The sequence below is a fragment of the Crotalus tigris genome, unplaced genomic scaffold (assembly GCF_016545835.1).
Source record: "Crotalus tigris isolate CLP2741 ecotype Arizona unplaced genomic scaffold, ASM1654583v1 scf7180000019137.2069052, whole genome shotgun sequence".
NCBI lineage: Eukaryota > Metazoa > Chordata > Lepidosauria > Squamata > Viperidae > Crotalus > Crotalus tigris.
In genome coordinates this window covers 194564-220657 of record NW_024097395.1, presented here as the reverse complement: position 1 = coordinate 220657, position 26094 = coordinate 194564, and the positions used below count along the sequence as shown (strand labels likewise).

Below are 26094 nucleotides of genomic sequence, written 5' to 3'. Positions count from 1 at the left end.
AATGACTAGGTATTGTGAAGATGTAGTCCTAACCATCTTGTGGGTGCCTTCTTATCTCTACTTTAGTGATTATTTATTTCTCCAAGCATTTCTATCCTGCCCTACTTTATCAGAATAAGAGTGATTTGCAATAGAGCAGAAGTCACTAAAGATAAATTACAAAAGTCACCTCTAGCCAAAATTAGTTTAAGAAACACCTCAGGACAGACGTGTTCTTACTCTCTTGTGAAGGGTGAGCACGAGGGAGAGTGCCCTATAGATTCAGCATCAAGATAACCCATATCTTGGGGTCAATTGCCACTGAACAGGATCCTCCAGCACCCCAATCCTTTCATCTCATAAGGGATGATGACTTTCAGCAGCCTACCTTGGGGTGAATACAGGTTGAAGCTTGGTGGATGAGATGGTCCTATAATATTAACTTCAGCATTTTATATTGGGCTTAGAAGCTTCTTTGCAAGCATTGTAATATCTGAACATTTAATAATGCTGCTAACTCTCTCTTGGTAACCAGGATGCTTCATTTGGGGACAACTGCAGCTTCTCGTTTTCAAGGGCAACCCCATATACTGTATGACCTGTTGCAATAGTTTGTGATGAAGACATGGCATATTTTTTAATGGTTCCCTTCTCTAAGCAAAGCTCCCCTGGCCCCATTTTCTACCTGCTGCTTGAATATGAATCTAGGAAGATCTCCACATAGTGAGCTGCTCCTTCAAGAGGAGTCTGCCTTCATCCAGCACTATCCTTGACATCAAAATTAAGCCAGGTTGTTCAACTATGAACAACATCTTGGTGGAATTTAATTTAAGCTTATTTTGACCCATCAAGTACCTTACAACCTTCAAACTCTGGATAAGAATTAGGGTTAAACCCTTCATAACACCTCAGTTCTGAGATGAACATGTATCATTGGCAAATTGAAAATTCAGTCTCCTTTTATTGATTCAAATGTGGCTGAATCAACAGAAGGCACCCATTACCTCCTTCAATACAAAGAGAAGGTGGCAATGCACCCACTTAAATCTTGGGTTGGGCAGTGGTATTGATTTGACCATGGCAAGAGATAACAATCTTCTCCATTTTCAGATCGTATCACCAGTGCTCTGATGTCATATTTATCCTGTGACAAATTGCCTGATAACACCTGGAACAGATCCACGGTCAATATAGAGTCTATAAAACCAGTGGTGGGATTCAAATATGTAAACAACTGGTTCTCTGTGTCGATGCCGCTTCTGGAAGTCCATTCTGGGCCTGGGCAACAAGAAATTAGCGACCGGTTCTGCTGAAGTGGTGCGAACTGGCTGAATCCCACCACTGTATAAAACCCCTGTCCAATGGAAAACCCTATGAAAATCATGGAAATTGAAGTTGTCCAGTCGTAGAAGTCCACCCCTAGACCAGATGTCCACTAAGCTCCAAAAGCTTAGGCAAGGCTCTGTTGGTCAGTAGGTTGATCAACACATTAACAAGAGATTGGTTTGCAATCTATTGCACATACAAGCACTTACATCAAGTCTCACATGGGCAGTGTTTCTGATTACAGCTAAGGTTGCATGAAAGATCATTACCACATCCTCTCCCTGACTTTGGAGTCATGGCTGCAACACCAATGGGACTTCATGTGAAGGACAGAGGTTAAGAAACTGTAGCTTGCTTAACACATATGGGTTGTTGTGAGCATTTAATCAAAGGCTCCTATTCTATCCTGTTGACCCAATTCTCCTCCATTCCATAGTTTAGTGAAGCTCAAGATTATATAATTGTAGCATGTAAGGATGGGGGGGGGTCTTGAAAATCATATATCTCAACCTCTACCAATGCAAAAAGCAGCCACTGCAGCATTCCCAATAGATGACCATCTTGCTATGTTTGAACTCCTCCAGGGGAAAAAAAAAAGAATGTACTACTCAAAGGTCAGTCAGATTTATGGTTGAAGAACTCTTTTAGGAAATGCAGGGCATATTTGAGCTCTGGTAACTCCTGGCAGAAAAGAAATGCAGAGTTGAAAGAGGTCTTGGAGGTCTTCTAGTCTAACACCCTGCTCAAGTAGGAGACCCTACACCATTCTATTCAGTCTCTTCTTAAAAGCCTCCAGTAATGGAGCATCCACCACTGAGTCTTGTCAAAAGGCCACTCTTTCAAAGAAGCAAAGTCCACATATGACATCATCTATCTCCAGTCTACAACACAGTCCTTTCAGCAGTTCCAAGAAGGCTTCACATCCTTCATTTCCCCACCATCCAGTCAGAGCTGAAGAAGCTTGTTGGATGAGAAGCAAAATGTCTTCAAAGAAAACCAAGGAAGTCCAATTGCCTTTGGGGGTAACTATGACCTGGATGACTGAGAATCTCCATGATTGGTTCTCTCCTTGATTAGTTTGCATCCATTTTTTCTTGTCTTACCTTCTGATGCTTTGAAGAATAGGTTGACCCTCCTCAAATATTGGAAAACTGATATCCTGTTAGCCGAAGTCCTAGCCATACCTAGTTCCCTGCAACCATTCTTCACGTGTTTCAGTCCCCTAATCATCTTTGTTGCTCTTTTCTGTACTCTTAAGATCCAATATAAAGCTATTAGATCCAATATACAAATCTAATATATAGCAACTATTGATATGTAGAAAGAGAAAACTGCAATAGTGTATGTGTGTGTGTGTGTGTGTGTGAGAGAGAGAGAGAGAAAGAAAGAGAGAGAGAGGGAGGGAGGGAGGGAGGAAGGGAGAGAGAGATTCATATATTGGACTAGGTAACCTTTTCTCTGAAAACAGTTGTGTTTTGGGTAAAACATTCATTATTCTGGATTTCTCTGGCACAGCACAGTGAAAACTGCAGGATCAGGAAATGGATAACCTAGCACAAGGCATGTAAAGAACAAACTCTACATCTCTGGATGATTCATTATCCTGTTGTGAAATTGCAAAACAATTCCTATGCCAATCCCAAGAGGCACAGGTAAAGTCCACATCTAGCTGGTCGTAAACTAGCCCTTCTGAGTTCTTTGATCTCATTTTCCTTGTTTTTTTTTAAAATAAAACTTTCCCAGAATGTCCTTTAAAATAACAATGGCTGCTTCAACAAATATTTTGCAATATTTTACATCTTGCATGCCCTTATTTTCTATCCGAGTTTAAAGCTGCCCTGGATGTGTTGATGAAGTCAAGAGGAATCGAGCTCAGCCTGAAGAAGAAGACACCTGTTTCAGATTCTTCTAGCTTTCTATCTCAGTTCTCTCTCCTTGCACATGTTTGTCTTGTCTACCATTCCTCAAAGAAATGCTTTGGTTTTCAATTTTACATCCACTTTTGAAATTTTCTGAATCAAAATGCATATCTGGTTGCAAACCATCCTTAGCCGTCTAACATGCCCACCAAAGATGATAAAAGGTTTGTAAAGTCATTAAATTAATTCAAACTGGATTAACAGAATAAGAGTTGAAGGGGGCCTTGGAGGTCTTCTAGTCCAATACTCAAGCAGGAAATCCTACACCATTTCAGACAGAAGGTTGTCCAATCTCTTCTTAAAAACCTCCATTGAGGGAGCACCCACAACCAGTGGAAGGCAGGCTGTTCCACTGTTTAATTGTTCTGTCAGGAAATTTCACCTCAGTTCTAAGTTGGTTCTCTCCTTGATTAGTTTCCATCCATTGCTTCTTGTCCTGCCTTCAAGCATTTTGGAAAATAGGTTGACCCTCTCTTCTTAGGTGGCAGCCCTTTAAATATTGGAACACTGCTATCATGTCACCCCTAGTCCTTCTTTTCATGAAACAAAATGGTATATCTGACCAACCATGAAATTAATCCTGATTATTATTTAGATGAGACACACCCAGGGAATCTCTTCTCTATTTAATTCCCCCCCCCGAAGCCTTTGAGGGATTGCGCACGAGTCTGAGGGTGCAAGCAATACACGTTTGTGGTATAGTCAGAACATTTTGGGGTGTTCATAAGCCCAGCTTCTGCAACAGGAGGGTAAAAGCCTGCCTAATGCAGTCCTGCAAAATTACAAACCTATCAGGGGTTTTAATTTCCAGTCATTTGGTTGCCAAGAGCTTCTCAGATTATCTCTGGAGACAAAAACCAAATTTTATGCTGATGCGGTCAAATGTATTAAAACTTTTAGGGAGTTTCCAGAGCACTATAAGAAGTTTACCAGCAGAGACCATTCTTGTTATGCAGAAGATAATAGAAGATGTAAGTCCACAGTACTTATTATTTTTTTAATCACTTGGATGCACCAGGGGGATCCATAGGCCCACTGTCATATTCCTTACTCAGTCACTGAAGCTTTCAGCAATGACTTGGGTAGAACAAGGGCTTCTGTCTGAATGTTTCCTTATGAATCTTCACCCTTTCAGTTCCTTTATTCTTCTGAAGTTCTCTTCCTCCCTCATGTGGTGTTGCCCTTTGTCCTTTGAAGTCCCTTATGCTTTTAATCCTTATCCGGAACATTGGTGTTCAGTCTTGTCAACAATCTTTTTTATTATTTTTTTCCCATCAACATATGTTAATTTTTCCAATCAAACAAGTTGTCTGGTGTTTGCTAAGCTAATACATGTTCACTTCCTAATCCTTCATTCTTTTCTCTAACCAAGAATAAAAAAAATTTGGTTATGAAAATTTTTTGGGTTATGATATAGAATTAGAAAAAATGGCAAATGTTATGGGAGAGAAACTATAAATTAACAATGTCAACTTCATACAAAGAAAATTTGTATAAAATGTTTTATAGATGGCACCTTCCACCAGCAAGATTAGCAAAAATGTTTAAAAATATGTCAGATAGATGTTGGAAATGTAAACATAATATAGGCATGTATTATCATATTTGGTGGACATGTGGGAAGGCAAAGGCCTATTGGAAAAGCATACATATGTGGTTAGAAAAGATATTGGGTGAACAAGTGGATTTTAAACCTGAACTTTTTTTACTAGGCATTATGTCTGAAAAGATTAATGAGCAGAAATTATATTTAATTCTACATATTACCACAGCAGCAAGAATAATTTTTGCACAGTACTAAAAGAATGAAGGATTGCCATCAGAAGAAGAAATAATCACGAAAATATTGGAATGTGCAGAGATGGACAGACTAACTATGAGGCTGAAAGACAAAGAAGATACGGACTATTATAAAATTTGGAATTTATTTTATTCTTGATGTTCAGTCTTGTCTCTTGTGACAATATCTATCCTCAAACTCAACTTTTAAGGAAAATCTTAGTCTTTCTTTCTTAGACACCTACAAATGTCTTCGTAATGTTATCCCTAGCTGGCATGGCTAACATCAGGTTCTTTCTCCTTTGGACTAGTAACATTTCACTGTACATGTAGTCCTTGACTTACAACCACAACCAAGCCCATTTCTGTAGTTACGTGAGACATTTGCAAAGTGAGTTTGGCCCCATTTTTGCAACATGTTTTGCCTCTGTTGTTAAGTGAATCACTGCAGTTGATAAGTTACTAACCTGGTTGTTAAGTGAATCTGGTTTCCCCCTTGATTTTGTTTGTCAGAAGGGGACCCAGCAACAGTCATAAATATGAAGCAATTGCCAAGCATCTGAATTTTGATCACGTAATCATGGGGGGGGGGGTTGCTGTGAAAGTCATAACGCTGATAAACGGCCATAAGTTACAAAGTGTCATCGTAACTTTGACCGGTCACTAAACAAATTGTTGTAAGTTGAGGACTATCTATAATATTCTGTCTTGCTCTTGGATAGTAAGACAGTAGCGAGCCAGTTGTAGCCACTGGCTGAATATCAACCTCAGTTACTGACATGGTGGCCATGTGGAAGATGGTCGTTATTTCGAGGATTGTAATGATATATTTTGATTTCCCCTTTCTATTAAGAAAATTTCAGAGGTTTAGAGATCATTCTGAGCTGACCTGCTGGTTTTTCATTCCTGCTCACTGAACAAAGGAGAAGGGGAGGAATATTCATGTGTTTCAAAGTTTTTCTCATTGTGAAACTCTCAGACTTTCGATTCCTATCCTGGAAGCATGTCAGGATTAGGTTTTGCAGTCTTTTGACCATAGCAGAACCATGAAGTCATGGAGCCAGGATTTGATAAAAACTCAAATTTGCAGGGTTTTTGTGTTTTGTGGGGAGCTTCTGCATGGAACCTAGCACTAGGTATTGTGAAAATTGACCACCCTTGGGGTATTGCTGATGTTATTATTAAGGAGCTCCTGGCAGCTTCTAAGAGATTTGGGTATTATCTTGCTTGGTATGTATTCTTTTTATGGCATGCTTTTAGCAAATAATAAAGCTTGAAATTCCTTTATTGACTGGTAGGTCCATCCTCTCTGGATCCAAGAGAACCAATTGTCTGGGCACCTGATCACTGCTCTGACACTTGGCAAAACAGCCAAACAGACATTCCATCACAATCCTGGAGACTCTACCTGATATCAAATATAATCAAACCAATCTTTATTACAGTCACAGATCAACATATAGTACTGGTAAAGAATACAGTTAATAAAATACAAAGGCTATAAAAAGGCATAAGGTAGTTAAGGGTTGCATAAAAGACATATATTGCATGTTATATTGGAGGTTGATTGAAAATAAGGTAATCTAAGAGACCATAAGCTGATAGCACAGGTAGTTCTCAACTTATCAACATTTTGTGTAGTGACAGTTCGAAGTTACAACGGCACTGAAAAAAGCAACTTATGACCATTTTTCTCACTGACGACCGTTGCAGCATCCCCACAGTCATGTGATCAAAATTCAGATGCTTGGCAATTGGCTCGTATTTATGACGCTTGCAGTGTCCTTTTTATGACTGTCTGATATGCAAAGTCAATTGGAAAACCAGATTCACTTAACAATCGTGTTACTAACATGATAACTGCAGCGATTCACTTAAAAACTGTGGCAAGAAAAGTCGTAAAATGGGGCAAATCTCGCTGAACAACTATCTTGCTTAGCAATGGAATTTTGGGTTCAACTGTGGTTGTACGTTGAGGACTACTTGAACTGATTTAGAATAGTGCCATGGAGTGTCTTCTATTCAGGTCCTAGAAATGACAATCCAGAGAATCTAGAGCAGGTTCCCCAACACTTGGGCCATGGCCCCTTTGGAATTGGGCCGCGCAAGCGGCAGGCCAGCATGCACATGTGTGTGGAGCTTGACTTGCACGAGTGGTGGGCTGGTGTGGGTGCATACATGTGCATAGCTCAACTTGTGCAAGTTGAAATGCATGTGCATGCACACTGGCCCACCATTCACGCGACCCAGTTCCCCTCTCCCCCCTCAGCTGGGCCACCAAGCCGCAAAGGTTGGTGTCCGCTGATCTAGAGAACTTCCAGAACAATAAGTGATGGATGTCTTCCACTTTTGAACAGTCTCACCACTCCTAACGTTCAAAGGGTTACCTACCACATCCCCTCACAGAATCATAAAGCAAGCAAAACAAAGGCCATCACCACCCAGCTACCCCAAGCCCAAAGTTCACCCATTCTCCCTCCATCTGGAAATTGGGAACTTTTTGAACAATCTAGAAGAAAGATTGTCCTCCCTATTCTTTTCCTTTTTTCTCGTTTTGTTGAGTTGGCATATTTCACTTCTTAGAGAAGGTGGCAGCTGTTGTAAGCTTTCCTCATCTGCTTGTTGCACAGAAACGATGACCCACTCAAAGAGGGTTTCCCAATTCCCTGCTTTGGTTCCTCTTTCAGGTTTAGGCTATTTCTACACCAAGTTCTCTTGGCAGCTTGGAAATGAGTTGACATCAGGGTGACTAAGAGGGAAAGACCCAACAATGTCAGAATTTCAGAATCAGCTCCTGGATTGCATAAGAGCTATTTTTATTGCCATTGAGGATGATGGCTGAGATCTAGAAACCACTTTTGGGGGGTAGCTATAGGAGGGTTCAAGTAGCCCTTTCCCTCAACACGTAGCTCTTTGCAGGAGTTGCTGTAGATGACATCACCTGCAAAAGGAAAAAAATAAATGGGAGGATGGTAAGAATTTGTCTGTTTCTCCATTTCTCTCCATCCCTACATTGAAGAGAACAAACCTTTAACAGAATTAACAGAATAATAGAGTTGGAAGGGACCTTGGAGGTCTTCTAGTCCAACCCCCTGCTCAAAGCTGGAGACCCTATGCCATTCCAGACAAGTGACTGTTCAATCTCTTCTTAAAAACTTCCAGGGATGGAGCACCTACAACTTCTAGAGTCAAGTTGTTTCATTGGTTTATTGTTCTCACTGGAAGGGACCTTGGAGGTCTTCTAGTCCAACCCCCTGCTCAAGCTGGAGACCCTATGCCATTCCAGACAAGTGACTGTTCAATCTCTTCTTAAAAGCCTCCAGGGATGGAGCACCTACAACTTCTAGAGTCAAGTTGTTTCATTGGTTTATTGTTCTCACTGTTAGGAAATTTCTCATTTCTAGGTTGATTACTTTCCATCCATTGTTTCTTGTCCTGTCCTCTGGTGCTTTGGAAAATAGTTTGACCCTCTCTTCTTTGTGATACCCACTCAGATATTGGAAGACTACTATTCTATCACCCCAGTCTTTCTTTTCACTAGACTAGACATACCCAATCCCTGCAACCGTTCTTCATATGTTTTAGCCTCCAGCCCCCTGATCATCTTTGTTGCTCTTTTCTGCACTCTTTCCAGAGTCTCAATATGGTGACCAAAACAGGATACAGTATTCTAAGTGTTGTCTTACTACAGAATACTATCTATTATTTATTTTTATACTATTTATTATTTATAATACTAAAGAATAATCATGCAATTATTATTTAATGTAGAGTAAAGCCTCCCTTTATTCAAGCTACTTTTCTAGCCTGAAATAGAAGGTCTAGCTTTCTTGACTAGATTTGGCTGTTGCTACCCAAAATGACTTCAAGTAACCCTCATCTTATGATTAGGTGGTCCAGAATTTCTGTCACTAAGCAATGTGGTTATCATGTGACTATGCCCAAATTTTATGATCTTCTTTGCCAGGGCCATTAAATGAATCACACGATTATTAAGTGAATCCAGCTTCCTTCTTTGCTTGTTAGGGGCCGGCTGGGAAGGTCACAAGTGGTGATCATGTGATCATGGGATGCTGCAATCGTCATAAATATGAACCCATTGCTAAGTACCCAGATTGTGATCACATGATGGTGGGGATGCTGCAATAGGTATAAGGGCAAGAACCAGTCATAAATCACTTGTCCTGTGCCATCTAACTTTGAATGGTTGCTAAATGAATGCTTGTAAGGTAGTTATTAAGTGCAGGCCAGATTTTGCAACCTTTTTTTGCCATGTTAATTCTGGTCCCAATCATGATCGTCAATTAAGAAGTCAGCTATGCTTTGTTGACTGACTCATGATCGGGGGTCACAAATGCCTCAGAACCATAAATGCTGGTTTAAAAATGACCGTGGTAAGGTTAGCACAGCAACCAATGTCTTAGCAAGTTAATTAATTAAATTAATTTAGCCTATGGGATACAGTGTCAGGGAAATTGCATGGTGTCTACAAATGCTAGACCAGGGGTTCTCAACCTTGGCAACTTTAAGACTTGTGGACTTCAACTCCCAGAATTCCTCAGCCAGCAAAGCTTATTCATATTTATGACGGTCGCAGTGTCCTGGGATCATGTGATCTCCTTTTGCGACCTTCTGACAAGCAAAGTCAATGGGGAAGCCAGATTCGCTTAACAACCATATTCCTAACTTAACAACTGCAGTGTGTCATCGCTGCTAACATTGGATGTTTTTGCTTTGGCAACAGATGGAGATGTAGCCATTTTCTTCTTTTCGCTTTTAGAGTTAGATGATGCTGGGGAGGGGGGGGAATGTGCATGAGAGTTCAGCTAGACATAATAATACTGAACCTAGCTTGAGAATCAAGGTTGTTGAAATAAGAGATGATAAGAATTGGCAGGCTGGAGAGCTGGAGGGAAAGCCCAGGCTTTAAACTAATTGGGGATTGTGATTTATGACTGTTAATTGGAGGAGGGAACGGTGCTTTGTTACTATGTGCTCAAGAGGGAGGAAATTCAGTTTTTGGCTTCGATTATGCTAGTGCTGATGTTATGCTTCTCAAATAAAGATTCTTTAAGGTAAACAATGCCTTGAAGTTCTTTGAAGAGTTTCATCTGTCGGAACCATGACAAAATGATTCACTTAACAACTGTGGCAAGATAAGTCTAAAAATAGGTCAACATTCACTTGACAGTAATTTCGCTTAGCAACATAAACTTTGGGCTCAATTGCGGTCGTAAGTTGAGGACTTCCTGTATGCAGGGATGAGATTCAAATAGGTGAACAACCGGTTCTCTGTGTGCATGCCGCTTCCGGAAGTCCATTCTGAGCCTGGGCAACAAAAAATTAGCTACCGGTTCTGCTGAAGTGGTGCGAACTGGCTGAATCCCACCACTGCCTGTGTGGATTTCTCTTCTAAGACAAGAGGCAGACATTTTAAAGGAGGGGTAATGAGAGAGAAAAATCAGACCGCCACAGAAGGTCCCTTTATAGATCTTGGTCTCTCTACCCTGCCATCAGACACAAACACAACCTTGAAGAGCCATTTGGGGCCAGATTACAACACCGCTGGGTGTTGTTTAGTAAGCAGTGTGTGATAGCTTGTTCAGAGTCCAGCACATGTTGCATGAAAGACCTGTTTTCAAAACTTGGCTGTTTTCCCCCCCTCTTAATTATGAAGCAAGAGACCTAGCCGAGGTTAAGCAAAGAAACCTTTAGTATCTTGTAGTACCTTAGAAGATGGAACCAGTGACTTAAAAATTAAAATAAAATAAGGTTTCGTGCTTTCAGAAGGATGCCAAAAGAGAGATGGTTGTGTATGCTTGTGGGGGAAAGAGAGATTGTAAAACAGTGAGGAAACAGTAAGGAAATCATAGAGACACATGCCTATTCACGTGACCGGGGTATACACTTTGGAGAAGAAAAACAACAGAACTTTAGAAAATAATGAATGGTAAGGAAAAAAAACAGTAGCCTGTTCCTATTTATTCCCTTGTGCAATATTGCAACAACACAGTAGTCAGCAGAATAAAGGAAGAAAATAACTGCAAGCAAAAAGAAAGGGTCAAGGGAAATATAAAATGATAGCATTAGTGACTGGAATTGGCTAGAACAAGTGGTAATATGCTTTTCTTTTCAGGTAATGATTGGCAGGTACAAGGCCCAGGTGTTGAGGTGGACAGAAAACAAAAAGAACCAGTGCAGCTAAATGAATGAAAAAAATCAAACACTAAAAGACAGGAGACACTAAGTTCTAGTCCTGCCTCAGGCAAGACTTATGGTTGTTTTTCACATTTACAACTGTTGCAGCATCCCCACGGTCACGTGATCAAAATTTGGATGCTTGGCATCTGACTCATACTTATGACGGTTGCAGTGTCCCAGGATCGTGTGATCCCCTTTTGCAACTTGCTGACCAGTAAAGTTAATGGGGAAGCCAGATTCACTTAACAACCGTGTTACTGACTTAACAACTGCAGGGATCCATTTAACAACTGTGCCAAGAAAGGTCGTAAAATGGGACAAAACTCACTTAACAACTGTCTCGCTTAGCAGCAGGAATTTGGGGCTCAATTGTGGTCGTACATCAAGGACTACCTGTATTGTCAATCCATGTGGATAAGAAAGATGATTCAGTTTTTACCAAGAATAATATACCTGGAATTAATATAAGGAAATGTTTCTGTTCTAAACACCTTATACATGAGAGAATAAACAAGAAAATAAATTAGGTGATAGGAATTAGTTCAGAGATGGTTCCTTCATTGTCCCTTGTTGCTGGCAAGAAGAATACCGTTGGGTCTGTGGTTGTTCCTGAGCTGATTGTATTTGGCAACCATTATCCACATCTTGGCTGTGTTGCAACTTGACTTTGCAACGTGTTTTCCATTCAGCTACCTTTGAAAAAGTGCCCATTTGGTGCAAAACATGGCAGTTAAAAGTGAGCTTTTTCATGATTAATCAGCTCACATGATGTCAATGTTGAAAGATCTGCCCTTGCAGCATTTAAGGTGTTACATGCTTTAAGGCTTAACTGTGTCAGGGACAGATTCTTAGGGCTTTCGAAGATACTCCAAGTTTTGAAGTCACTTAATCAGGCCTGTGGGAAAGGTTCTTCTCTTGCACCACTCCCAATTTAGGAAATGTGGTCCTTCAGGAGTCACATTTGGAGTCTGTTCTCTTCTGAAAAAAAAAAAAAAAACCATGATCAAGACACAGCTCTTCAACCAGACCTTAAAACATAGTTTATTTTTAATCAATACATTGTATAATTTGCCTTGCCTTGTCTTGATTGTAGTCTTCTACCTTTTCTCCTAGTCAGTGGTGGCGAACCTAAGGCACGGGTGCCAGAGGCGGCACTCGAAGCCCTCTCTGTGGGCACACATGCCGTTGCTGCAGCCTCACCTCCCCCTGCGACTCCCTCCTCTCCAGCAGCCCCCCTGAAGGAGAGTTGCCCCTGAGCGTGGCCCACGCGGAGCAGCGCAGCCAAGGACATGGCAGCCAGGCAGCGTAGACAAGACTCTGCCCTCATGCCCCATTGTGCACAGTTGATACTGCGGGGCACGGGCAGAGGGCGTGACTACCATAGTGCTGCTGGGCTGCCTGGGCAATCTGTGGCGGGCCCTGGAGGCAGTGAGTGGCCCTGCAGGCAGGCGGCACGGGGGATGGGGGGAGTGGAATGGGGGCGGGGCCAGTTTTTGGGCACTCGGTCTCTAAAAGGTTCGCCATCACTGTCCTAGTCATTAGGAGAACATTCAACAAATTCATAGGTAAAATAGACACTCAAATAATTAAACAAATGATGAATGTTACTTTGATGAGCTCATATCTGATTGTTTCCCTCACACAGGTCTCGATAGATTTTTCAAGAAACAAGGATTTCTTCCGTTTTGTGTGTCTTTGTTGCATATTTCTCTTTCCACCTCTTTCTGTCTACTCCAGTCCACAAGCCATTTCAGAAAGCACAGAAGATAGAGCATAGAATCATAGGACTGGAGGGGACCTTGGAAGTCTTCTAATCAACTTTCTGTTCAAGGCAGGAGACCTCATACCAGTGGTTCTCAACCTTTTTAATGCCGCGACCCCCAACCGGTTGAAAGTTGAGGACTACTCAACCGGTCGTAAGTCGAGGACTACTCAACTGGTGCAGCACCGTTTGCAGAATGGGACTTTTGGCGGGCTCAGCAGGGCAGAGACAGCCTGGACAATTCCTATTGGCTTTTGAAAGCCAATAGAAATAGACTCTATTCAAGAGAGTCTATTCTATTGGCTTTCAAAAGCCAATAGAATAAAAGGGAGTAGCACAGCTAAGGAAAAGGGGAAAAAATGGCAGAATGCGTTGTTTGGCGACCCCTGTGAAATGGTCGTTCGACCCCAAATGGGGTCCCGACCCACAGGTTGAGAACTGCTGCCTTATACTATCCTGGTCAAATGGTTATCCAGTCTATTTTTGAAAACCTCCAGTGATGGAGCACCCACAACCTCTGGAGATAAGCCGTTCCACTGATTGATTGTTCTCATTGTTGGAAAATTTCTCCTTACTTCTAGGTTGGATTTCTCATTAATAAGCTTCCACCCTTCACTTCATGTCCTTCCCTTTGGTGCTTTGGAGAAGAGGTCAATCCCCTCTTTTCTAATACTGCCCCTGATACAGGACAGAGAAACAGGATGGAGATATTCCAAAGGTGCTTTTTCCAAAAGGCAACTGGATTTTCTTTTAAAAAAAAAAACAACAACAGTAAAGTCCAGTTGTCACAGCTTTGAGACAACCATGACCTGGATGATTGAGAATCTCCTTAGATGGGGTTGAGATACTGGATGTGCAATTCAGAGAATTAGATTTGACTGAAAGACCATCCAGTTGTGATACTAATGAAAGAAACCTCCTGGTCTCTCAATTCTTTCCAGCAGGCCATCATGCAGTGTAGCAGCAAACGTGTTGCAATCTCAGAGCTGAGAGGTCCTTGGTGCTCTCTGAAGCTTGCTTGTTTTCTTACAGACATTTCATTACCTAGCTAGGTAACATCATCAGTGTTAGTAAGGAGTGCTGTTTGCTGCCAGCTTATATTCTAGTGGCTTGCCTGTCAATGATGGTGGTGGTGGGGTTGATCTTAGAGAGTCTTTGGTTGGGCTGTTTACTAATGACTCTTTGGCAGTTTCTTGACTGGGGTATTGTTTTCTTGATTGTTGGTCTGATGTTAACCTTGGAGTGAATCTATGCTGATCTGGGTGCTGATTGCTGATGGAGAGGTGCTTGGATCTTTTTCTTCCTTTTTGGGCTGGTTGATAGTCTCTTTTGCATAGTATATAGATGTTGCTAATGTCTATGTGTCTATTGATGGCTGATTTGTCAGAGTGCCAGCCTTCTAGAAATTCCCTGGCATTTTTGGATTTGGCTTGGTCTAGGATGGTCACATTTTTCTCAGCTATGGTTAAACTATGGTTAAATCTGTCTGCATGTTGTGAAATCTCAGAGTTGTTTGTCAAGAGATCAAACTATGTCAGGGCTTAGATTCCAACAGTTGGTTATTTTAGACTTTATGTACATACAGGGAGAGACATACCAAACTCTGTAGCTTGTGCTTGATGACCAGCGTTGTGTAATCGAGAGGATCTCTTACTTGATGGCTTGTGAAATGCTCACAGGTTACCTCGTGCCTTTATTCCTTCCTGTTCAGTTTTGCACCCTGGTCTTTTTCCTTTAATCTCTTTTGGCAATTGGGCATCCATCCACTATCTTAAAGAGATCAAGAATTTGGGCTACAATTGAGTAAGACTTCCAATAAAAAACTTGTGGTATAATCCAGTGATGACACCTGGACTCGTGAGATATTGTGCAATGCTTTATAGTGTGATAAACAAGATAGAAAAAAAAAACATCCAGAAACCACTCGGAGGGGATGAAAGAGACTAAGTGAGTTGGGATCCAACTATCAGAGGTGAATAGTCAATCAAACAGAATAGAGCTGGAAGGCATCTTGAAGGTCTTCTAGTCCAACCTCTACTCAAGCAGGAGACCCTATATCAGTTCAGACAAGTGGCTGTCCAGTCTCTTCTTAAAAACCTCCAGTGGTGGAGTACCTACAGCTTCTGATGGGAAGCTGTTCCACTGGTTAATTGTTCTCACTGTTAGGAAGTTTCTCCTTAATTTCAGGTTGCTTTTCTCCTTGATTAGTTTCCATCCATTGTTTTTTTGTCATGCTTTTTGGTGCTTTGGAAAATAAGTTGACCTCCTCTTCTTTGTGTCCATAGTTAGTCCACTGAGCACTGCCAGATCATGGAGTCAGAATTCCTAGGCAACTTGCTTTTAAGTTGAAATAAAGGTAGAAAAGTGATGGGTTGTACCTTAGTACTGTTGAAAGAAAAATCTTCATCAGGATCCAGTCCAAGCCGGGAATAAACAAAATGGAGACTGCTTTAAAACGGTTGTAGTTTATTGAAGAGGAGAGCCAAACAGAAAGATGGCTCTGGGAAAGCTGACCACATGTTGCTGGGAGTGGTGGGTTTTTATACCTTCTGGGGCTTTTGAGGTTGTTTCCTGTTCCTGTTTGAGGCTTTGTATTTCCTGTGTCATGTACTTTGACCTTAGTCTGAGTGTGCCTTTCTGATATTCTGATGGTGGTCTGATGGTGTCCCAAAGGTCATATCCTGCTTCCCTGGAGGTGTGGCTGATGACTATGTCCTATGTTGGATTTTTTGGTGTGAGGGTTTGTTGATTCTAGGGATCTTTGTCTTTCTCATCCCATCACCCCTAAGCTTCCTGGCTCCAGTCTTTCTGATAGGATTATCACATCTGCATTTCCATTTGAACCCTAAAGAGAAGCTCAAACAATAGATAATAATAGAAGAAATAATAGAAGGCACAACTTTGCTGAACTACCACAGTTCCAGGGGCCATTGAAAGATGGCTATGCCTCAGCTTCCTCTGGCCTGTACAGTTCCCAGATTTGGGACCCCTTCAAAAGCGTGGCCTTCATTTCCCAGAATTCTAAACGATTGCCATGCCAACTGAAGAATTCTGGAAACGTACCACAAAAAAGTTTGTAAAATTGGACCTGGTCACATGGCAATCCACTTAATGACTGGCAAGACTTATGACTGTAATTCCAGGCTCAATTACAATTGTACGTCGAGGACTACCTATATAAGATTTTTTTTTTAAAAAAAATTATTCCTAGGCTTTCCACTGATTTGATGATTCTGTTCAGTTTTCTTTTGAGGTGCCCTTTGAAGCTGTAGATGTTTGGGAAAATTCAGCTTACCCAGTGGCTAAAGAACTAAAAAGGATGGCAACAGTGCCTCTGGACACAGAGGAATTTTTTAAATTAGTATAATGGACATATGGAATAAAAAAAAACAGTACCATATGTGGAAACAGAAATCTGCACTTGTCTTTAAATGCCATTATTGTATGGTGCAAGGGAAAAATTACAGACAAAAAAAAAATCACGCTATTTCCTCATTCTATGTTACTTCATTATCTACAGCATATGAAACAGCAAGGATTTTAAGGACAGCCACTTTTAGAAATCTGTTTTGGCCAAACAAATGGATTACTTTTTTTTTAAGTTTTATTCTATTTCATTTTTAATTTCTCAGCCACAATTGTTTATTTTCGCTACTTGCTTTGGGGAATTGTATATTTTAATTTTGAATTTGGTTTGACTCTAAAGAATTAAGCTGAACTGATCTCAAGGGCAAAAACCTTGCTTGTTTTTCCCCCTTTGTACCTCTGGCAGGTTTTATAAATAATTATAGCACTTAATGGCATTTTCAGCAAACTGTAATGAAGCCAAAATGATGACATGACTGATGACGTAAGAAGCATGTAAGTTATGACATCTGGGTGATTACATCATCACGTACATCTCATCAAGGGCTCTCCTGTGGATGCACATAGGAAAGAACCCGCTGTGGTAATAATCAATAAGTTAGCAAAAATATAAAACTCCACATTAAGGTAATAGCTTTCTCAGTCTAACTAAAAGAACTCTTCAACAATCCATCAGCTAAGGCGGTCATAAATCCAGAATAACAGTTATTTAGGTTAATTATTCAGTCATAATTTGCAAGTTATCTTCTTAGATGGGGTGATAAGAAAACCTCCAGCCCTGGACATCTGCAGGTTTGTCAACATCTCACAGATGGTGGATACTGCACTAGAATTAAAGCCCGCTCTCATTTGTGTATGTGTATGGTCTCATCATACATACAAATATGGAGGGGCTTTGATTGTATGCCAGCTGACACCTTTTGATTACTCTTGAAACAGCTGCTGTATCTAGAAATGCCAATTTTCAGGTGTTAGAATGGCGTTAGGTCATACCAGATTGCTAGTTAGAATAGATAAGCAAATAAATTATTGGTCCCCTTTTTTAATCTGGAGTGAGGGATGTAGAATCCACTTGCTAAAATGAATCTCTTTTTCCAGCTATTCATTTCTTGTCCAAAAAATACAGGTAGTCCTCAGCTTACAACAGTTGGTCAATGGTCAACATTTAGTGACCATTCAAAGTTACAACGGCACTGAAAAAAGTGACTTATGACTATTTTTCACACTTGCAGCATTGCAGCATCCCCATGGTCACGTGATCAAAATTCAGACACTTGGCAACTGACTCATATTTATGACCGTTGCAGCGATCCCCTTTGGCAACTCCCTGACAAACATAGGCAATGGGGAAGCCAGATTCACTTAACAGCCGTGTTATTAACTTAACAGCTGCAGTAATTCACTTAACAACTGTGGCAAGAAAAATCGTCAAATGGGGCAAAACTCATTTAACAAATGTCCCACTTAAAAACATCAACTTTGGGCTCAGCTGTGGTCGTTAAGTCAAGGACTATCTGTATGCATAATTCTTACAACCATAAACCAAAGTCATTATTATTTACTTCAACAGTCTACAGGGGTAGGCAACCTTGGCTCTTTTATGACTCATGGACTTCAACTCCCAGAATTCCTGAGTCAGCATAGCATGGCTGGCTCAGGAATTCTGGGAGTTGAAGTCCATGAGTCATAAAAGAGCCAAGGTTGTCTACCTCTGGAGAAGTAGAACTCAAAAATCGATTGGAGTGGACAATCTATGTCTGGGCACCAGTAGGGTTCTCCCACTTTTTTCCTGGTATTTTCTTTGCAGAGAGTCATAGTTGGATTTGCTGTCTTTTGTAAAGAAAAATGTATGTAAGCCATTTCTTCAAATTTCCTGTTATCAATTGAAAGGCATTGTCTTTGTCTGACAGCCATCGTTGGGGACTGAAAAAAAAAAAAAGAGATAGCAGAGGTCATCTGTCTTTGGAAGGAGGAAAGAGAGAAATTGCTAGAGTGACTTCTGTTTGTACATAAACATGGAATAGAATAGTTATTTGCTTTCAAATCATGGATCTTGTTGATTAAAAAATAATTGGAACGCTTAATCACTAGAACAATTAATCCATGGAACGACTTGTCTCCTGTAGTTGTGGATGCTCCATCACTAGAGTTTTTTTTAAAGGAAGATATTGCACAGCTGTTTGTCTGAAATGGTGTGGGGTCTCCTACTTGGAGACCAACTCTGCTATTCTGTTTTTCTGTAAGAGGCAAAGCTCTAGCGATGTGACTGAACTTTGTTTTGTCTTAAACTCTGAAGAAACCCCATCCATTTCTCATGAACCTTAGAGTTCCATGGAACACAGATTTAAAAAAAAAAAACCTCGATGAAAATGTTATTTGTAACTAGTTCCTTTTGCTGAAAATAAGGTTACAAAATTCAGCAGCATGCAATGTTCTGGTGATGTGAGCCTGAGCTGTTTGATCATCTTTGTTGGCCTTGTTGGATTCAAATTTCAGCTGGAAAAAAATGTTTGTCTAACTATTCTGCTGTTGTAACCTTCCCGCTGTGATTGGCGGGAAGGGAGATTTTAGAAGCTGCAAGGACAAATATCAAAAGGGAAGATGCTGCAATTTATGTAGTGATTAGAGTATGGGAATAAGAATGAGAAGATCAGTTTCAAGTCCAAACTCAGCCATGGAAACTTATTGGGTGATGTTGGGTTAATTGCTTCATCTCAGCATACTTTCCCAGTTGGTTTGGATACAATGAAGGGAAACACCTATAAAAGAGTCTAAGCTCTTAGAAGAAAGGTAGGTTATAATACATCGATAGTAATGCCACATTTGGGCATACAAATAGATGCAGGCCAAGATGCCAAGTTAGAGACCATCCTGAAGACATAGGAGAATAGGAAAGAATAGGAGAAGGAATAGGAAAGAAGCAACCTGGTTAATTGTTCCCTCCTAGCAGTAGGGAACAATTAACTAGTGGAACAGCTTGCCTTCAGAAGTTGTGGGTGCTTCATCACTGGAGGTTTTTAAGAAGAGACTGGACAGCCATTTGTCTGAAATGGTATAGGGTCTTCTGCCGGAGCAGGGGGTTGGACTAGAAGACCACCAAGGTCCCTTCCAGCTCTATTCTGATTGATTGATTGAAATTAAGGGCACTGAAGTTCATAAGGTGTGAACATCTGACAGCTTAAAGAAGCCATATCCAACGTTATTGAAATTTTGCAAATTCCAATTCATTGCTTATTTCTTTTGAAATGCTATCAACACTCATCGATCAGAAAAAAAGAAGAACCTGCACTTGTGGGAAAAAACGCTAGGAAGAAGCAGAAGACTCTGGATTGCAGCAGACTTTGTCTTGAGGCAACATTCGTCTGTTTCAAAATTTAGCAGTGCCATCTACAGGTTTGCAGTAGTCAAATGTTGACACATTCACCCATCCACACAGACTGATTCCTCCCCCCCCCCCCGAAGTTCCTGGTTCACTGCAACTAGCCTTTCTCAATTCATTGCCTTCCAGATATTCTGGATTCCATGTCACATCTAATTCTGCTCAGCTGGCCAAGGTAGTCCATTGCATCTGAAAGATTTTAGCTTGTGGAGGGCTGGTTTTAATTCATCATTCTTCCTTGAGAATAGGAAACAACACACCCTTGGGGGATTGTCTTGCCTGCTGCGGAAGAGAATCTGCTTTAAAACAGTTCCTTTAGTTTGGGGACTGATGTTGGTGGAAGCCGTAGCCTAACACAACAGGAAAGCTTTTCAGATCAAAGGTAGGGATGAGTGATTTTTTCGAATCACTAAAGAAACATGCTTACTGCTGAGAGGTGGCATGTGCACTTTATTTAAACTAATTAAATTAAATGCCAAATGCTGTAGAAAAAGCTATAGATAACACCTTTTGTTAGAAGTCACAAGCTTATGACTTTTAATAGAATGTGTTAGTTGGAAAAGATGCTTCCAGACTTCTGATTTCTATTCTATTCTATTCTATTCTATTCTATTCTATTCTATTCTATTCTATTCTATTCTATTCTATTCTATTCTATTCTATTCTATTCTATTCTATGCTATCCCATCCCATCATTATTCTATTCTATTCTATTCTATTCTATTCTATTCTATTCTATTCTATTCTATTCTATTCTATTCTATTCTATTCTATTCTATTCTATTCTATTCTATTCTACTCTACTCTACTCTACTCTATTCTGTTCTATTCATAGCAAAACCTCTACTCCCTGCCCCCTTTTCGCTATCTCAGTAGCTGCCAATGTGAATTCTGCCCTCTTGGGTTGAAGCCACCCCATTCTAAGCATCTTCCAAAAAAGCACTTTGTGAAAACTCTAGCACCCTGTGAAGGATGAAGCTTGTAGAGATGAAAGGGAAGAATGTAAGATCAGTTATCAAACCCAGGACATGCGCCTACCCTATCCATGGCTGAGGAAGAAGCTGAAAGAAGTCTGTTATGTAAAAGGAGAAGCAAGGGATATAAGGTTTTAATTTTGGGGCAGAGGTGTGTCCATGTGTAGGTATACTATACTGTAGATATACCTACAGGAGGTTGGACTGCCAGATTCTTAAGTAGCAGTAACAAAGATCTGTCCCTGTTAATGGATTTTTAAAATCTGCAGTAAAAGTTATTTATCTAATTGCAAGTCTTGTCCTTGATGTGCAGGTGGAGTTTCTCAAGAGGGATTTATTGACTGCCTTGCTTGAAATTCTAAAATGATGAATAAACCTTTTCCTTTCCCAAATCCATCCCAGAATACAGATAGTCCTAAGCTTATGATGTCGTTCAGCAGCTGTTCAAAGTTACAGCAGACCTCTCCAGAACTAGTTATGACCCAGTTTTTGAAGTTCTGACAGCTATCCTTCCATGTTCAGGTGACTGCATTTTGGGTGCTTTGCAACTGGCCCACATTTACTGTTTGAGTGTCCTGCAGTCAGGTGGCCACGATTTACAACGGTTTTTGCTAGAAACTGGCATTTACTTCCAGTTTCCAACAAAAAAAGTGGCCATTGGGTGCAATGGGTTTGCTTAACAACTGTGAAATTTGCTCAATGACTGCCCCAAAAAAGGTCATAAAATCCCACTCAGTCACTTGGTGATTCGCTTAAAGACTGTAACGACTTACAACTATAATTCCGGGCTCAATTATTGCTGTAAGTTATCTGTAATGCTACTTAAGGATGCACAGTGATTCTGTTCATTGTTGTTCAGTCGCTAAGTCATGTCCGACTCTGCATTATCCTACGGGCCACAGCACACCAGACCCCTCATCCTCCATTGTCTCCTGGAGTTTGCCCAAATTCATGTTCATTGTCTCGATGACCCTATCTAACCATCTCATCCTCTGTCTTCCCCTTCTCCTTTTGCCTTCCATGTTTCCCAACATCAGGGTCTTTTCCAATGAATCTTTTCTTCTCATTTGGTGGCCAAAGTATTTGAGCTTCAGTATCTGGATTCTTCTTGGCACCAATGTTATTGTCCTAGAGTTGGGGTCCCCAGCCCCTGGTCCATGGACCAGTACCGGGCCACAGCGTGCCAGCAGTTGGGCCACACAAGCAAGCAAAGCCCCATCCGTGGGATGCAGGCAACACACAAAACCACACACCCTCCGGTCCGCGGAAACCTCTCTCCATGGAATTGGCCCCCGGTGCCCAAAAGGTTGGTGACCTCTGTCCTAGAGGTACCAGGAAAAACACTTTTCATTCTCCCAGGCATGTTTAATCAGTGAAGCTGTTTATTTTAAGCATATTTACTGCTTAGAAACTTCTACAGCGGCTGTTACTTTTATTACTTTATTACTTATATTATCGAGTGTTGTTGTCATTGTGTACAATGGTGGATTTTAACAATGGCTCTGAATTGTTCTATGGAGCTTTTCAGAGTGATGGAAAAACTCCCCGTGCTCAGGAAAACCCTGGTTTTAAACATTAGCAAAACCTTGAGAGCAGGGATCTCCAAACTTGGCCACTTTTTAAGACTTGTGGACGCCAACTCCCAGAATTCCCCAGCCAGCATGGGGAATTTGGGGAGTTGACTGAGAAATTCAGGCATGGCTGAGGAATTCTAGGCGCTGAAGTCCACAAGTCTTAAAGTTGCCAGGTTTAGAGAAAGAAATAGACAATGAAGGGTTGTAAAGGGGAGTATCAAGGGAAATGGACAACAACATTGTTCACAGGAAGGGTCTCCCCTCTCTTTGGAGACCCCTGCTGATGGGGATGCAGGAGGAGAACAGTGGGAAGGACCTGCAGCAGAGAGAGAACTCAGAAAGGGAACATTCAGAAGAAGAAGGAGGAGGACACCGCTTTCAGAATAGCAGATCTGCTTACTCAATGACTCATACTTTCCAACAGTTAGCATGCTGTTATCCCCAGGCACCACCTGTCACACCATGGCAGTGTGGAAATGTGCAGCCTTTTGTCCTGTCTGAAGTTGTAAGCAGCACGGGCCATGCCTGGAGGTAGAATGGGGGCAACTACCAGTTCAGATTTATTTGGATTTAATGAACTCCCAGTGAATGGGGAGGATGGTTTTTGTTACTCTGTAATAAAACTGTAATGCGGGGGGCCACAACACCTGGGCTGCAGCCCACTATCGGGCCAATGGCCTATTTGGAACCGGACCGTGTGAGCGGTGGGCCGGTGCATGCGCCTGCAGCTCAACTTGCACAAGTCGAGCTGCGCGTGTATGTGGATGTGTGCCATTCCACAGCTTGTGTGGCTTGGTTCCCCTCTCCCCCCCCACTGGGCCACCAAGCTGCAAATGTTGGGGACCACTGCTGTAATGGATTCAAGGAGCTGGTTTTCTCAGAGATCTTCCAAATAGGATCTTTTCTGGATCTTTTCTAGATTATTGAGGTTTAGGTTTGTTCATTGATAACACTTTAAATCCTCTCACTCTAGACAAGGGGTCTCCAAACTTGGCAACTTTAAGACCAGTGGACTTCAACTCCCAGAATTCCTCAGCTAGCCATCCCAGTGATCCTTACGATTTGGTGGGCTGGGGAATTCTGGGAGTTGAAGTCCACAAATCTTTCAGCTGCCAAGTGTGGAAACCACTGCTCTAGAGCCTTTAGAGCAGGGTTTCTCAAGCTCAGCAACTTTAAGATGTGGAGACTTCAACTCCCAGAATTCCTTAGTCAGTCACGGTCACAAGTCTCACTTTGTATGACAGTATGCTGAATGATCCACAGTGATTTGTTAATAACTGTGGTTGGAACTGACGTTATAAGTTGGAGCAGTCATGTGATGCTATGCTGAATGACTGTGCCACTTAGCAATGGAGTTGTCGGTCCCAATTGTGGTCAGTAAGTGAGGACTACCTGATTCCTTTACATCAGAGTTCCCCAATTCCCGAGTTGGCAGCCTGGGGGGGGGGGGGAAGAGGGGATGCTTTTGTGGGAGGGGCAGGTGTGAGTGCATGTGCACGATGTGCATGAGCACCTATTGCTCATGTGACTGAAGCCGAGAGCACCCCCAACAACCCCTGTGTGAGTGGGGCTGTGCTTGTGTGAGTAGGGCCGTGCACCAGCCAGCCACTCATGTGGCCCGGTTGTGAATAGGCCACAGACTGGTAATGGGTTGTGGCCCACAGGTTGGGGATCCCTGCTTTACATCCTTAGACTATAAAATGTCTGTCCATCTATCTATCTGAATATATTTATATCGATACAATATATATATAATGTTTTCTGAGGTTTTCACGGGTGTTTGTATGTAGGTCTTTGGTTATTCGGGTTTTCTCCCGCGTCAAATTGGAAGTGTCTTGGCGACGTTTCGACGAAGTCTCATTCGTCATCTTCAGGCTGGTGTTTTCGGCTTCGGCTTCCTTGCTCCTAGAAGCACGAAGCCGAAAACACCAGCCTGAAGATGACGAATGAGACTTCGTCGAAACGTTGCCAAGACACTTCCAATTTGACGCGGGAGAAAACCCGAATAACCAAAGACCTACACACACACACACACACACACACACACACACACACACACTAAACAAATACTATCAAATAAAATATAAGATATCTTTTTTATCCTTCGCAGGTTAATCTTTTCCTTTTAAAATTTCTTTGCAACTGCTCTCCAAGTTACTTTTTTTCCACTGTTCACTTTCCTCCACTTACCTATTTGTATGCCTGTGACTGGGCACCCACAACTCTGGAGGTTACTATATTTTTTTTCTGGTGGTTCTGCTTTTTGTCTCTTTGTCCTTTTTGGGACAAAGAATCTCTTCTAAAGGTATCCTCAGATTTCCTTCCGTATTGCAAGCTGTTTGCCAAAAAGTTTATCCTTTCCTTCAATCTCAACTTCTATTTACTTTAATATCATTCAGGATCCCATACCCTCCGCTTCTGATTTCTTGTAGTCACAGACTTGTATAACCAGATTGTTAGCATCCAGATTAACTTCCTTCCTTTTTCTGACAAACTCAGTTTGTGCCAACATTAAATGTCCATTGTTATTTCTCCACTCTGTTGTAATCGTCTGGTCTACACTATTATAATTTACCTAACCAGATATTTTTTTTCTCTCTCAATATTTTAAATTACAGGTAGTACCCTCATGATCAGTGGTGGGATTCAAATAGGTGAACAACCGGTTCTCTGTGTGGATGCTGCTTCCGGAAGTCCATTCTGGGCCTGGGCAACAAAAACTTAGCTACTGGTTTTGCCAAAGTGGTGCAAATCGGCTGAATCCCACCACTACTCATGATGTTACCTAGTTTGGGTAATGAAACATCTGCAAGAAAACAACCAAGCTCAGGGGGCACCAAGGACCCCCAGGTTTGTCACATACCTTGCATTTAACTGTAGTTAATATTTTCTAATTTGCTTTAAAATGCCAGATTTAGAATTCTTTCCTTGGAGATATCTGCAAATAGCAGTACCAGGCTTGTCACATAAGAATCTGCCTCAAACCCTTTTAAGGAGCTCACCTTCACTAGTTTCTCAAAAGTGTGAAGGAAGGAAGGAAGTATGGCCTTCCTCAACAGTAGTAGACTTCTTGGCTATACTCTTAGCCTCTCTATGTTTAAATATGTGCGGCCACTTCTCCATAGCTGATGGAGAAGAATTAACGAGGACAATCCTGTCAGGGGGTTGGACTACAAGACCTTCAAGGTCCCTTCCAACTCTGTTATTCTGTTGTATATTCAGTGCAATCCGTCAACGCAACAGGGTGACCAGTTTTGGGGGTTGATTCTTTCTTGTGAATTTGCTATGCAACGGTTAGCAGGAGGTGACATTGCTTTCGCGCTGCTCCCAATAAAATTTTATCCCTACGATAGCGGCAGTGCGGATAAACACAGAGCATCAACCAGAAACATTTTTGTCTTACAAGTTCAGCCTCTTAGTTTTGGCCTCAAAAAACACCCCAGATGCATAAATAAAGCATGAATGAAAAACCTGCTGCAGAGTCCCGGCTGGCTGTTGTGAAAGACTGAGAAACAGCATCCAGAAAAACAGGTGGCTGTGCTATTTCAGTATTGCATTTGTCAATATTAATATTGATTAATCACATGGTTGCCTTGTTTTGGCTGCTTTTAATGCAAAGTGTGCTTTCTATTCCCTGTTTTCGATTAGGCAGTTTTCTTTCCACTTCACAGTCAGTGAGCTCTGCCGATTCCCGTTGAGTCACCCAGTGTAATTAATATTATGTTATTTACCCATGTTTGTCATTTGGGTAGCAAGATGACTCATCTTTGAAAGAAACAGCCAGATCCAAGCAAGAGCTTCTAGCATTTTGCTTCCTTTTTTTCACATGGAATAT

The 26094-nt window shown here is 41.4% G+C and overlaps 1 long non-coding RNA gene across 3 annotated transcripts in view; it reads right to left on the bottom strand.

Moving 5' to 3' along the window:
- Positions 1 to 11487: 11487 nt before the first annotated feature.
- The window catches only part of LOC120315469, a 37512-nt gene continuing 22905 nt past the window's right edge, over positions 11488 to 26094 (bottom strand). For all 3 annotated transcript variants that reach the window (XR_005558698.1, XR_005558696.1, XR_005558695.1), the window contains one exon: positions 11488 to 12182. This is a non-coding gene — a long non-coding RNA (uncharacterized LOC120315469). The remainder of the gene's footprint in view (positions 12183 to 26094) is intronic.